General features: G+C 36.9%; 1 long non-coding RNA gene across 1 annotated transcript; it reads left to right on the top strand.

Moving 5' to 3' along the window:
• The first annotated feature begins 281 nt into the window (after positions 1-281).
• Positions 282-10494, top strand: LOC118762786. Its single transcript, XR_004998536.1, has 3 exons — positions 282-694; positions 7322-7332; positions 10483-10494. It is a non-coding gene; the product is annotated as an uncharacterized LOC118762786 (long non-coding RNA).
• Positions 10495-13254: the final 2760 nt, after the last annotated feature.

The following is a 13254-nucleotide window of genomic DNA, read 5'->3' as shown; positions in this document are numbered from 1 at the left end:
ATATCGCTCCTCACATTTGCTAATTTGTTCTCGTCCAAATAGGGCCTACTGTCTTGATTCCGTGTTCTCCATGTACTGTAAGAGTTTGCGGTGTGTCTCTCTTGAGATGGCTTACCTAATGCATAGTAATAAGCGTATATTACTATACTATTATCATTATTATTATTATTATTATTATTATTATTATTATTATTATTATTATTATTATTATTATTATTATTATTATTATTATTATTATTTGCATTCTTGTGTCATTTTGTTTTTAACTCAGTCTTTTATTTTTCTTTACCCCTAACACTGTATGTTTCCCCTTTGAAATTTTTTGCTGTTTACAGTGAAGCTACAATTTTTGTATCCTTGTTTGCTTCACCTTGACAATATTCTGGATTAGTCACACATAAGTTTGAAAATCCTAGCATACAAAGTGTAATTAATTTGCCTGCAGTTTAATTTAATACATTGCTCATGGTATCAATATATAGGGCTAAACTTTCATTCAGCAGAACTTGTGGTCTGCTGCTCTTGCGAGAAAATCTTTGTGTATTACAACTCAACTTTTCTCATTCGTAACCTAAAACTTTTTGTCTTTTCAAAAGAAACCAGAATATGTTCAACACAACGAGGCTAGTCAGTCAACCTGTAGCTCAACCTGGTCAGCTCAGATGTCCTGCATTCTTTAGGCGTTGAAAGAGCAGTATTTCATGAAAACGATAGCCAGGAAAACGATAAAACAACAGTAACTGAACGTTATGTTCTGTTTAAGCTGGCCAAAACGTTCTACTTGTTTTACTGTAGGTCAGGCCAGATCAGGCTTCTTACACCAATCCTACAATATCATTCTAGAAACTAAGTTACTTTATCAAAATCTCATAGCTAAAAAACATCGGTTATCTGCCAAAGCTAATGGATGACAGAGTTAGTTTCCTGGCACAACATTCATCGTGAAACTCATCTTGGTTGAGATTGCTTGAATAAGAAGGTAGGTAGTCAAATAAGTGTGAAACATAAGTGTAAACAGAAGTCTGTGATATTTCATCTTACCGTAAATAACATGTGTGCATACATGGGTATACATACACAGATTCACAGACACACAGCCATACACTCACATACAAACACATACATACATACTTATACATACATACACATACATACATACATACATACATACATACATACATACATACATACATGCTATATATATGTATGTATGTATGTATGTATGTATGTATGTATGTATGTATGTATGTATGTATGTATACAACACACACACACACACACACATATACATCCGCATTTATGAGAATGAGGACAAGAGAGTATATATTCGATGTAGCATAAATGTAGTCAACAATATAACCAGGAACGTTATATCTTTTGTTCATATCTCATATTTCGTAACTATGCATAAATATCACAAATCTTTCAACACTCATATAATGATAAAGTCAGTTACAATTCACTGAATAACATTACCCCCCAGATTTCGTACCATAGCCTAGATAGCTCCTACTTAAACAGCAAACTTGCAGTTGCTGAAATCTTGCTTGTAAGTTCGTGTCTCTGTACAGTAGTGATGTATGGAGCAACCATAACAGCCATACGTAATACTGAAAGGAATATTCTATATAACTCACTAAAGGACCGATAACGCTCATTTCCCTCCATTTATGTGTACCGTTGATTATGCTTAATCTTGAAACTCTGTATGCAGACCTCGATGAATGAGAGCCTGGCTACGGATCATGTGTCTGTACACACAAACACATCATACACAAACACATACACATACGCATACGCATGAAAACCTACATATGCAAATACACTTAGAAACACTTACGCACACACATGCGAACACAAATGCACATGCACTACGCGCATACACTCATAGACACATGCACGTACGAAGGACGTTCAATAAGTAATGCCTCTGACCCACTTGCAATTGTTAGATCTAGCTGATATTTTGCATGTGCAATCATTTATATCTCTATAGAGTAAGTGGCAAATTACAGCTCTGAATTAATTGTGGTTTCTGATTTACAGGTGTTTGAACCGAGTCAAGTGTGAAATGGAGCCTGTTGAGTGTCGAGCAGTGATCCGATTTTTGTATTTGAAAGGACGCACACCACGGGAGACTTTTGATGAAATGAAAGTAACTTATGGTGATGATGCCCCATCATATGACCTTTTAAAACGCTGGCATCGTGAATTCAAACATGGTCGGAACTCTGTGGAAACAGCTCCCAGATCTGGTCGCCCCTTCTGCCATTGATGAGGCATCAGTCCATCAAGTTGAGGCTGCCATTTTGGAAGATCGACGCATAATTATTCGCCAAATAGCCCATGAGGCCAAGATTAGTACCGGGTCTGTGGAAACTATCATTCATGACCATTTGCATATGCAAAAGGTGTCTGCCAGATGGATTCCCAGGTTGCTCACACCTTTCCAGAAGCAAGAACGCGTCGAGTGCTCGAGGGTGAATTTGGAGATGTGCCAAGAAGATGAGTCAAAATTTTTCAAAAGACTGATTACACAGGATGAAACCTGGCTCCATCACAATGATCCAGAGACCAAAGCCCAGTCAATGCAGTGGAAGCACCGTGACTCACCCCCTCCAAAGAAGGCAAGGGTGCAGCCCTCCGCTGGCAAGGTCATGCTCACAGTCTTCTGGGACCAGGACGGAGTAGTGATGACAGATTTCCTGGCAAAGGGTACCACAATTGCAGGAGCCTATTATGCTTCACTTTTGAGGAAATTAAGAGAAGTTATCAAAATTAAGAGGCGGGGCAAGATCAGCAAAGACATCCTCCTCCTGCAGGACAACGCTCCGGTCCACAACTCGCCTGTCGCCAGATCAGAAGCACAGGCGTATGGCTATGAACTCCTCCCCCATCCCCCTACTTTCCTGACCTTGCACCCTCTGATTTTCACCTCTTCCCAGTCATGAAGTTGTTTTTGAAAGGAAAGCGTTTCCCAGATGATGCAGCCTTGATTTCTGAAGTCACGTTCAGGTTGGAGGACCAAGCTGGGGTCTTCTACAAAAACGGTCTCCAGAGCTGCATCAAACAATGGGAGAAATGCGTAACTCTGGATGGTTCCTATGTAAAAAAAGACTAATAACTCTGCCAAGTTTCGTTGCTCTACTGCTATGGGAAGTGGGTCAGGGACATTACTTATTGAACGCCCCTCGTATATTGCTTAAATACTGCCATGGATTCGATCATCTTATAAGCCTTACTGTGAACTTGTTTACTACAGAATTATGCATGCAGAATGCATTGGAATGAAGCTAAAATCTACAAGTCATTTCTGCTACCTCATCACATACTATGTATCTGAATACACTATTATCCTCGTTCTAGAACATACAAAACAATTGAGCACAACAAACGCATCCATATGTTCTTATCCCAAGGCCAATCTACATCTGTTGGCTGTATTTTATTTTTTCCACCATTTTGTTATTTGCTTTTGCTTTATTGCCACAAATTACTGAAAGAAAAGTGAGAGGCTAATTCAGCCTTGTCAGAGTCCTGAATCTAGACATGTATTGTAAGACACATAAGTTACTTGTCAATGAAAACCCAATCTTGTTTAGCACAATTTGATCATAGTATGTGATCATTATACATGACACACCCACTGAGGCAAGCAGCTCTGTAGTACCTCGGCGAAATCTAATACTTCACTGCCAAATCCCAATAGATTTGGATGTAGATTGGCAACGGTTTAGTATCCGTTCTCGTCTCCACATGAGTGGGGGGAAAGAAGAGGTAATGAAAAGTTTATATTTAAGACTCTGTATTTAAGACTTGATTGAATGATTCTTTCCTACATTGGTTGCGAAAGAAAGATAATTTACCTCTAATTTATGTGTTATGCCAGACGCAGCGGAAAGAAAGGAACAGGAACGTACAGGATTAGGTTGCGGGCAGTTGAAATGGTGGTGGAAATATAGGTGAAATGTATGTGGGTATTGTTAATGAAATTAGTTTCAGTGGTGGTAATTACAGAAGTGTCGGAGAAGATATTGAAAATTGTGATGTTTGTGGCGGTAGCCGGGTAGCAATGTCAGTGGTGGTAATTACATTCAATGGAGCTAGTGCGAGTAGTGTTATTGAAGGTAGTGTAATAGTGGTATTAGTAATAGTAGTAGGGTGTTGAAGGGGTAGTGTCAGTGAAGATAGTGTGGTAGTGATGATGCTGATATTTATGGTGTTGGTATCAGTGAAACCAGCGTAGATGTATGTTGTTGGTAGTAGTGTCAGTGAACGTAATGTTATGGTAGTACTAGTTTTAGTGAAGACAGTGTGGCTGTGACATTTATGATGTGAATATCAGTGAAGATAGTATGGCGTTGATATATAGCACTAACAGAGTCTCTGAAGATAACGTAGTGGGTTTGGAAGACGCAGTGGTGGAAATGTCAGTGAAATTGGTGTAAATGTAGTAGTAGTAGTAGTAGTAGTAGTAGTAGTAGTAGTAGTAGTAGTAGTAGTAGTAGTAGTTGTAGTAGTAGTAGTAGTAGCAAAAATAATGTTGCCCTATGGTGATGGTCTTGAAGTAGTGTAAAATGTAGGTTGTATGGTGTGATAGTTTCACTGGTGGTTGCATCAATGAGGGCAGTATGGGTTTTTGGTGTTAGTAGTGGTAGAGACACTGAAGATAATGTGGTAGTATTGACGTTATCGGTAATTATTGTGGAGATAGGAGTAAATGTGTGTGCGGATGTTGGTGTTAGTGGCGGCCGTTTCTCTGAAGATAGAATAGAGTGGGTGTGTTCATATTTTTCTTAGTAATGATAATCGTTATTACGGTAGAAAAAGAAGTCTCTGAGGACTCACACTAGCTGCTTTATTTCAATCCCTGTAGTTGATATTTCTCTTCATCTGAATAGCATATACATTTTAGGAAAGCGTTAACAGCATTCAATCAAATAGCCCATTTCTTTTAAACGTAAGACCATGTGACAAAGTAAGAAACCAGGATAAACGTTGGTGGCATAGCTTTGGTGGACACTGGAAGTCGTTCAATAATTGGTATCATTAATTTGTTTATACAGATGACGTTGTTAGTCTTGTTTAATCCCAGATCGTTCCTGTCTAACACATTAATTATTGTGTCCTTGTTATTTACACCAGGGTCAGACTTGTCGAACAAGAGATTTCTAACACACACACACACACACACACACACACACACACACACACACACACACACACACACACACACACACACACACACACACACAAATTAACAACCCACGTGTTACGACAATCCTGTTCCTGGATTGCAAACGCATAGCAACATCTTTGATTACCTTAAACATTAGATCGGTCGGATTTTTTTCTCACTCGTGTTGTGAATAGTCTGTTGCTCAACGAAAGCTTCGAGAAAGTAGCAACATTTTTTGAGAATTGTAATTTTGAAATGTTTTTCACTTGGATGTATTCCGCAGTCTTCGTTACTAGGTCAGCTAACTTTTGAGACTCGAATTTAGCGATAGCGGGAGCGGTGGTTTGTTTACTTTTGTACGTACGTACGTATGTATGTATGTATGTATGTATGTATGTATGTATGTATGTATGTATGTATGTATGTATGTATGTATGTATGTATGTATCTATACATGCATGCATGCTTGTATGCATGTATGTATGTATGTATGTATGTATGTTTGTTTGTATGTATGATTTTGTTCCGAGTTTGGTGACATCGCTTTTGGATAAACGGAGAAGGGGTGACGCGGAATTTTAATAATTCAAATCTCTATTTTAATAATTACTAATGTGATTATTAACTGTGCTAAATTTATTTAGTACTTTCCTCTTTGTTAATGTACGTGCCTGCATGTACATATACATGTACATGTATATAAATACATATGCGTGTGTAAATATATATATATATATACACATACATATAATGGGATGACCTTCAAACCAAGAGTAAAGTCCAAATCATAGTAAAGTTGAAGTTAAGGTTAGGTCTTATAACCTTATCCATCTAGTCGTGTCGAATAAACTGGTAGGTGAATTACGAAGTCCTAGTGAACTGAAACAGTGTATGCGCGCGTGTACGCGTGTGTGAGTGTGTCTATTTTCTGTGTGTGTGTATTTGTGTATATTACTATATATTGCCGTATTTTTACAATGTTTCAAACTACAGAGAGTAATGTATATTTAATTGTATGTGTAAGTATTTACATGTGTTATTCGTATAATTTCAGGCATACTTTTATAGATATAAATATATGAAACACGTTCAAATCGAAAAGATAGGAGGAATTTTTATAGCACTATTATATGTTGTGATTTCTCTTTGTCAGATTATACCGTAACTTCAGCAAGGTTTGATTACAATAGTCAAGTCTGGGAAAATGTAACTTCTGTAATTTATCATCTGTAATGACAGTCGTCAACATCTTAATACAATGTATGTAGATGAATGAAGCCTAAGTGTAAGTAGCCGCTATATTATGCTACGTGGTATTAGGTAAGTATACACAGCCTCAAATTAGGTAGGAGTGTATATATGGCTTAAGGAAGAATACAATTGATAAATAGTCGAAGTTCTCTTAATTAACGTCTATTCTACGTGTAAACGTCCATTCAGCAGACAAAAGATACATATTCTTTTTGGAACCATAATTCAAGAGTAAAACGAATGCATGGAGATACTAATAATATACATCACAACTAAAGCAATACCGTATTTCACATGACTTCTAAATTGACCACTGATTTTGTGTTATTATACTTGGAATTTTTTGTAGCATTTTCAGTGTAAAAAGGACCTGAATTGGGTGCTGTGAGATATTTTGCTCGTATTTCAGTATTTCCGATTTTCAAACCCCTCCGTGGACGATTCTAACTTCCATACAACCAATATTGATAAATGAGGATAATAGGTAATTTTAATCTATCTATCCAGCTGTCATTTTGTTAATTTCATTCGAACCTCACATTAAGCATTACAAGCACGCCTATAATATCGGACATATAACAGTTTTCGTTTAATATTTACACCAGTCTTAAGGCAGCGAGCTGTCACAAACATTAGCACGGCGGGCAAAATACTTAGCGGGCAGCGAGGTAGCAGAATCGTTAGCTGGCCGGGCGAAATGCTTAGCGGTATTTCGTCTACCGTTACGTTCTGAGTTCAAATTCCGCCGAGGTCGACTTTACCTTTCATCCTTTCAGGGTCGATAAATTAAGTACCTGGGACGCACTGGGGTCGATGTAATCGACTTAATCCGTTTGTCTGTACTTGTTTGTCCCCTCTATGTTTAGCCCCTTGAGCGTAGTAAAGAAATAGGTATTTTGTCTGTCTTTACGTCCTGAGTTCAAATTCCGCCAATATCGACTTTGCCTTTCATCTTTTCAGGATCGATAAATTAAGTACCAGTTGCGTACTGGAGTCAATCTAATCGACTGGCCCCCTTCCCCCAAAATTTTGGGCCTTGTGCCTAGAGCAAAAATAAGAAACGTTGACATGCTGGGTGAAGTGCTTAGTGGTATTTCGTCTGTTTTTACGTTCTGAGTTCAAATTCCGTCGAGGTCGACTTTGCCTTTCATCCTTTCTGGGTCAATAAATTAAGTACCAGTTGCGTACTGGGGTCAAAATTTCAGGCCTTGTGTCTACAGTACAAAATAATATTTACACCAATCTCTTTTCTACTCTAGGCACAAGGCCTGATATGTTTGTGGAGGGGGCAGTCGATTAGATCGATACAATACGCAACTGGTACTTAATTCATCGACCCGAAAGAATGAAAGGCAAAGTCGACCTCGGCGGAATTTGAACTCAACGTAAAGACAGACGAAATACCGCACGCCAGGCGAAATGCTTAGCAGTATTTCGTCTGCCGTTACGTTCTGAATTCAAATTCCGCCGAGGTCGACTTTGCCTTTCATTCTTTCGGGGTCGATTAAATAAGTACCATTTACGCACTGAGGTCGATATAATCGACTTAATCCGTCTGTCTGTCCTTGTTTGTCCCCTCTGTGTGTAGCCCCTTGTGGGTAGTAAAGAAATAGGTATTTCGTCTGTCTTTACGTTCTGAGTTCAAATTCCGCCGAAGTCGACTTTGCCTTTCATCCTTTTGGGGTCGATGAATAAATACTATTTGCGTACTGAGGTTGATCTAATCGACTGGCTTCCTCCCCGAAATTTTCGAACCTTGTGCCTAGGAATAGGATGTAGAAGTAAGCCCACTGACAAAATACGCAACAAATATATTACAGTTGATTAAACACAACATCTTTGATTTGGTAATTCAGTACCATATCCACTCTGACATTTTTCTGTTGGTGTTTGGGAATAGAACTCCATTAACATGTGACAATATGAAAAAAATTCTTCCGAAGCAATGAATCCCTTGAAAAAATATGAAAATGAGAAATAAGTGCTTGTATTAGTTCACACTTGAGTGACTTCATAAAAATATTTATTAATCAGAGAACGAAGGTTACTTCTCAGGAGATTTCAAGTCCTGACTTGGCGCTATCTAGGCAGCTAATATTCTGTTTGAGTTGCAGGTGGTCGTTATCCGTTGCAAAACTTGAACAGAAGGAATGCAAGAAACATACTGCACTAGGAACCTGTGATTGTGCAAACTGTTTAATGAGGAATGGTAAAAAGAAGTGAGACACACAGGGGACAAGGAAAAGATAAATAATGCATCCCCTGCATAGGCCTGTGTACAGAAAGCACTGGTAAAAAGAAGGAAAAATATGGGTGAGTGAAACTTTACCAACCAGTCTAAGCTATTAATGTATGCTAAACGGCACCGTTCCAAATCTGTGAGAAGCGCGTAAACACGGTACGACGAAACTTTTTTTATGGCACGCTTGTAAGCTAAACTTCAAAAGCACTCATCTAACTCTGAAATTAGTATGAAAGAAAGAAATTTCTGGTGTGTGACGGAGATCAACTCTACTGATGACCATCTATATATCTATCTATCTATAGATATGAATCTATATACAGATATATATATATATATATATATATATATATATATATATATATATATATATATATATATATATATATTATATATATGTGTGTGTTTGTGTGTGTGTGTGTGTCTATAAATCTCTCTCTCTCTCTCTCTCTATATATATATATATATGTATGTGTGTGTGTGTGTGTGTGTGTATGTATGTATGTATGTATGTATCTATCTATCTATCTATCTATCTATCTATCTATCTATCTACATACATATATGCACTCATGCATCGATACATAGATTTATACATAACTATATATCTCTACTCGTATCTTTGTATTTCTATTTCTACCTTCTCTTTGTCTGTCTGACTTTTTATCTCTGTCTCTCAGCCCATCTCCCCTTCCCTCCCCCTCCCTCTCTCTCTTTTTAAGTATTTGCTCTTCCCGATCTCATCCGCTCTCGATACTGTGTTCAGGTGTTGGTGATTTTCTTCTCTTACTGTCTCTTTCTAAAATTCTGATTTTATGCAAATCTGCTCTATGTCACTTCATAAGTTTATTTCCTCCATCTGTCTAACACGCACTGTTTGTATTTACTCCCCACGTATTTCCTTTTATTTCTTCTTCTAAAACTATTATAGTCTACCTATGAATGTAAATATCTAATTTTACAGAAGAAGCCAAGATACATACTAACTTGTGAAAAGAAGACCAGATTACAAAAAATAAAAGACAAATCTTTAACGCTTTGGGTAATATGTAGAATTATAAATAGTGTCACTAAAATAATATTTCATCAGAAGAATTAGGGCACTCAGATTGAAAGGACTTATGAGGAAACATACCAAGATGTACAATGAATTTAGTCGTGAGAAGGGTGAAGGAATTCGTTTGATCACGAATTTATGAACATATAAGCATGATTCCTGTTCATGTACGTATGTACGTACGTATGTACATACGCTCGTACGCACCTAAGTATGTACATATGAATGTGTGTGTGTGTGTCTACATATATATATATATATACACTTATATACGTGTATATATATGTGTGTGTATATATATGTATGTGTGTATATACATACATGCGTGTGTGTATGTGTGTGTTGCAGCTTTGTAGCAAGAATTAATTGAAAGTCAGCGATAGAGAGCATTTAAAAAAATGTTTTCTTATATATCATCATCATCATCATCATCATAACCATCCTGTTTGTCGTCATTATTATTATTATTATTATTTTATTATTATTATTATTATTATTATTATTATTATTATTATTACTATCATCATTATTATTATTATTATTATTATTATTATTATTATTATTATTATTATTATTATTATTATTATTATTATTTAAATGAAAGCACACTGACTGTCAGGAGACATTTCGTGGTTTCCTCTTTCACACTGAGCCACAAAATGGTTTAATTTTCTGAAAATGGAAAGAAATTGCGTGTAATTTCAGATTTGTTCTTGTTGTTGCCGTTGTTGTCGTTGTCGTTGTTGTCTTCAGTGATGTTGTGTTGCAGATGGTGGAGAGGTCTTCTGCAGTTTAATGTTGTTGCTGCTGGTGGTGTTTTTGTTGCAGACGTCGGGGATGTTATTATCGCTGTTGTTGTTGTTGGTGGTGGTGGTGCTGTCTTTGTTGGTGGTGGTGTTGTCATCATCATCGTTGTTGCTTCTGCTGTTGTTCGAAGTGAAAGGTTAAGTTTCTTAGAGTCGGTGTAGACTACATTTTCATCTATGATAACTTTAGAAAAGTATCTTTATTTTTTAAAAAAAGTGGTTATTTTGATTCTTTTTAGAATCACAGGTCTTCAAAACACACTTGAATGTCTACCCTATTACCAGGGATAGAGTAAAAAATGGGCTTTAGATTTTTTAATATGTTCTGATAATTTTTGACAAATTCCTATTTTACAATACTTGTACCCATTACAAAATGGCCGCCTCGCAAATGAGAAGACGCTTGTAGTGATAACTTTACTAAACATACCCTAGAAATATTTTGAAGAGAAATGATGAAACACTGATAGAAGTTGTAAAATAGGAATACACAATGATGGTTGTTGGAAACATTCATTTTAGGAAAGAGAAATAGTTCGAATAGCAATGACAGCAGAACTACCACAGACAGCTGAAAGTAACATTCCTTCATTTGCTCATCCTGAGGGACAAATACATCGACTAGAATTGAGCCACTTCGAGTAAAGGCGATATTAGGCAGGGTATGTCACAGAAACCAATGGCTTCTTGCTTGAATAGGACGCCTGGAAGCATCTTCCTGCTTTTAGAGTCTCCAAGCTCTAATGAAGAGAGATAGTGCAACGCATCCATTGCTGTGGCATCCATGGTTGTGTAATCAGCTAATTCACTATGACTTAAGTTCCGAATTCAAATTCATAATAATGAAAGTAGATGGCGATAAAGAGTGATGGGAATCTGTGAAAGCAGCGAAAGCAGAGTTTCAAAAATACTAAGTTGCCGAATACAGGTATTAGCAAGGACGTCGACTTAACTTTTTACAGTAATACAGACATATGATAACAAAGAGAAGATTCGCAACAGTGTGAAATTCAGAGTCTGCATGGGCATCCAAATTCTAATACTCTCAAAGGCTACATGAACCGGTGCTTTACTCAGTAATCAGTCCTGTATATACATGAATATCAATCAAAGTGTTGCCGTACAAAAGGCTAAATTACTACGTTTGTCTTAGCGAAAGTTACTTGAGGGCCTTATGTGCAAAAAAGGAAAAGCCTAAAAAATTGGGCAGTAGCAACAATAGGTATTCACCTATTGTCACGGATACTCTTACGGACGCTCTGGAAATAACCAGAATGGAGGCAAATGAAGATGTATCGATCTTATTGCTACCAGCATGCGGAGTTGACAATGAAGAAAACTCCTAAGATCTATATCCTCCAAAAGAAATCTAGCCAGAGGCTACGATCAGCAATGGGACTTCGTTGATGGGAGAAAATGGAGACTGCAAAAGTATAGGAAACTAGTAAAAAAGAGAAGAGTGAAAGGGTAACAAATATAGAACCAAAGCAAAATTCAATTAAGAAACAGGATGCCCTTCACAAAAGGGCTTTCATTATGTCAAATAAACTGAACTTTGTAGTATTCCGAAAGGAGAATACTAGTATACTGAAATTACTGATGACCTTAAAGTAGAATCGATAGAATACTGTGCTGATTGTGGGAGGGTTTCCTCAAATCTCAAGTATCTGTCTTGCAGAATGACAATGCGAGTTCAATTTATGGTATTTGTGTTGTGCCCAGGGCACCAATTAATACAGAAATATTTTTGCCTTAGTCGTCCAGAGTCTCTTCAGCTTTCTGACTAGATTGTGATATTTCTCAATATTTTCATTTATTTGGCATATGAAGTATATTTTCTCACGCTGATTGTTTTTATCTTTTTTCTTCTATATTCATATCTGATCTTTTTACTTCCATAGCATGGTCAGTCTTAACTGAAGGAGACCCTCAAGACCCTGTAACTCTTATTTTCTGTCACAACGTCTGGTTCGTGTTCACACAGCTTTCCTGTTATTTCCATGCTACCCTAACGCATTATTTTACCAACACAACGGCGAGCTAGCAGAATCATTACCGTGCCGGGAAAATGCTTAGTCATTTCTTTCGACTTTATTCTCTCAGTTCAAATGCCGCCAAGGCCGACTTTGACTTTCATTTTCCGGGGTCGTTATTATAAGAACCAGTTGAACACCGGGACGGGATGCAATCGATTTATCTCCCGAAATTACTCGCCTTGTGCAAAAAATTGAAATTATTATTATTATTATTATTATTATTATTATTATTATTATTATTATTATTATTATTATTATTATCATTATTATTATCATCTTCTTTCAATTCTGCTTCTATTTCTTACCCAGTATTTTCCTGATACCTAGGGCAGAGGAACGCACTGTATACATTGGCAGGCCATTAAAATAAATACACCAAATTGTCCATTTAGAAAGTCATGTGATAGAGAAAAAAGGGGAAGAAAGACAGAGGGAAAACATAAAACTACAAAAAGAAAAAAAAAGAAAAGGGAAAAGGGAAAAGGGTAAGAAAATTCCTAGCAACAATGGTCTTCTCAATACGTGTGACATACCAGTTAAGAAAATTTGAAATCATCATTATTATTATTATTGACTAAGTGTCGTCTTATTCCCGGTAGAATTTATGTAAGTAACGCGTTACTAACTGTAACAGTAGATATCCACTAACTTTCAATAATCTTTCAAGTGCTCAAAACTTTTCT

This window comes from Octopus sinensis, linkage group LG3, assembly GCF_006345805.1.
Source record: "Octopus sinensis linkage group LG3, ASM634580v1, whole genome shotgun sequence".
NCBI lineage: Eukaryota > Metazoa > Mollusca > Cephalopoda > Octopoda > Octopodidae > Octopus > Octopus sinensis.
The sequence above is the reverse complement of the archived record's forward strand: the minus strand, read 5'-3'. Positions and strand labels throughout refer to the sequence as shown.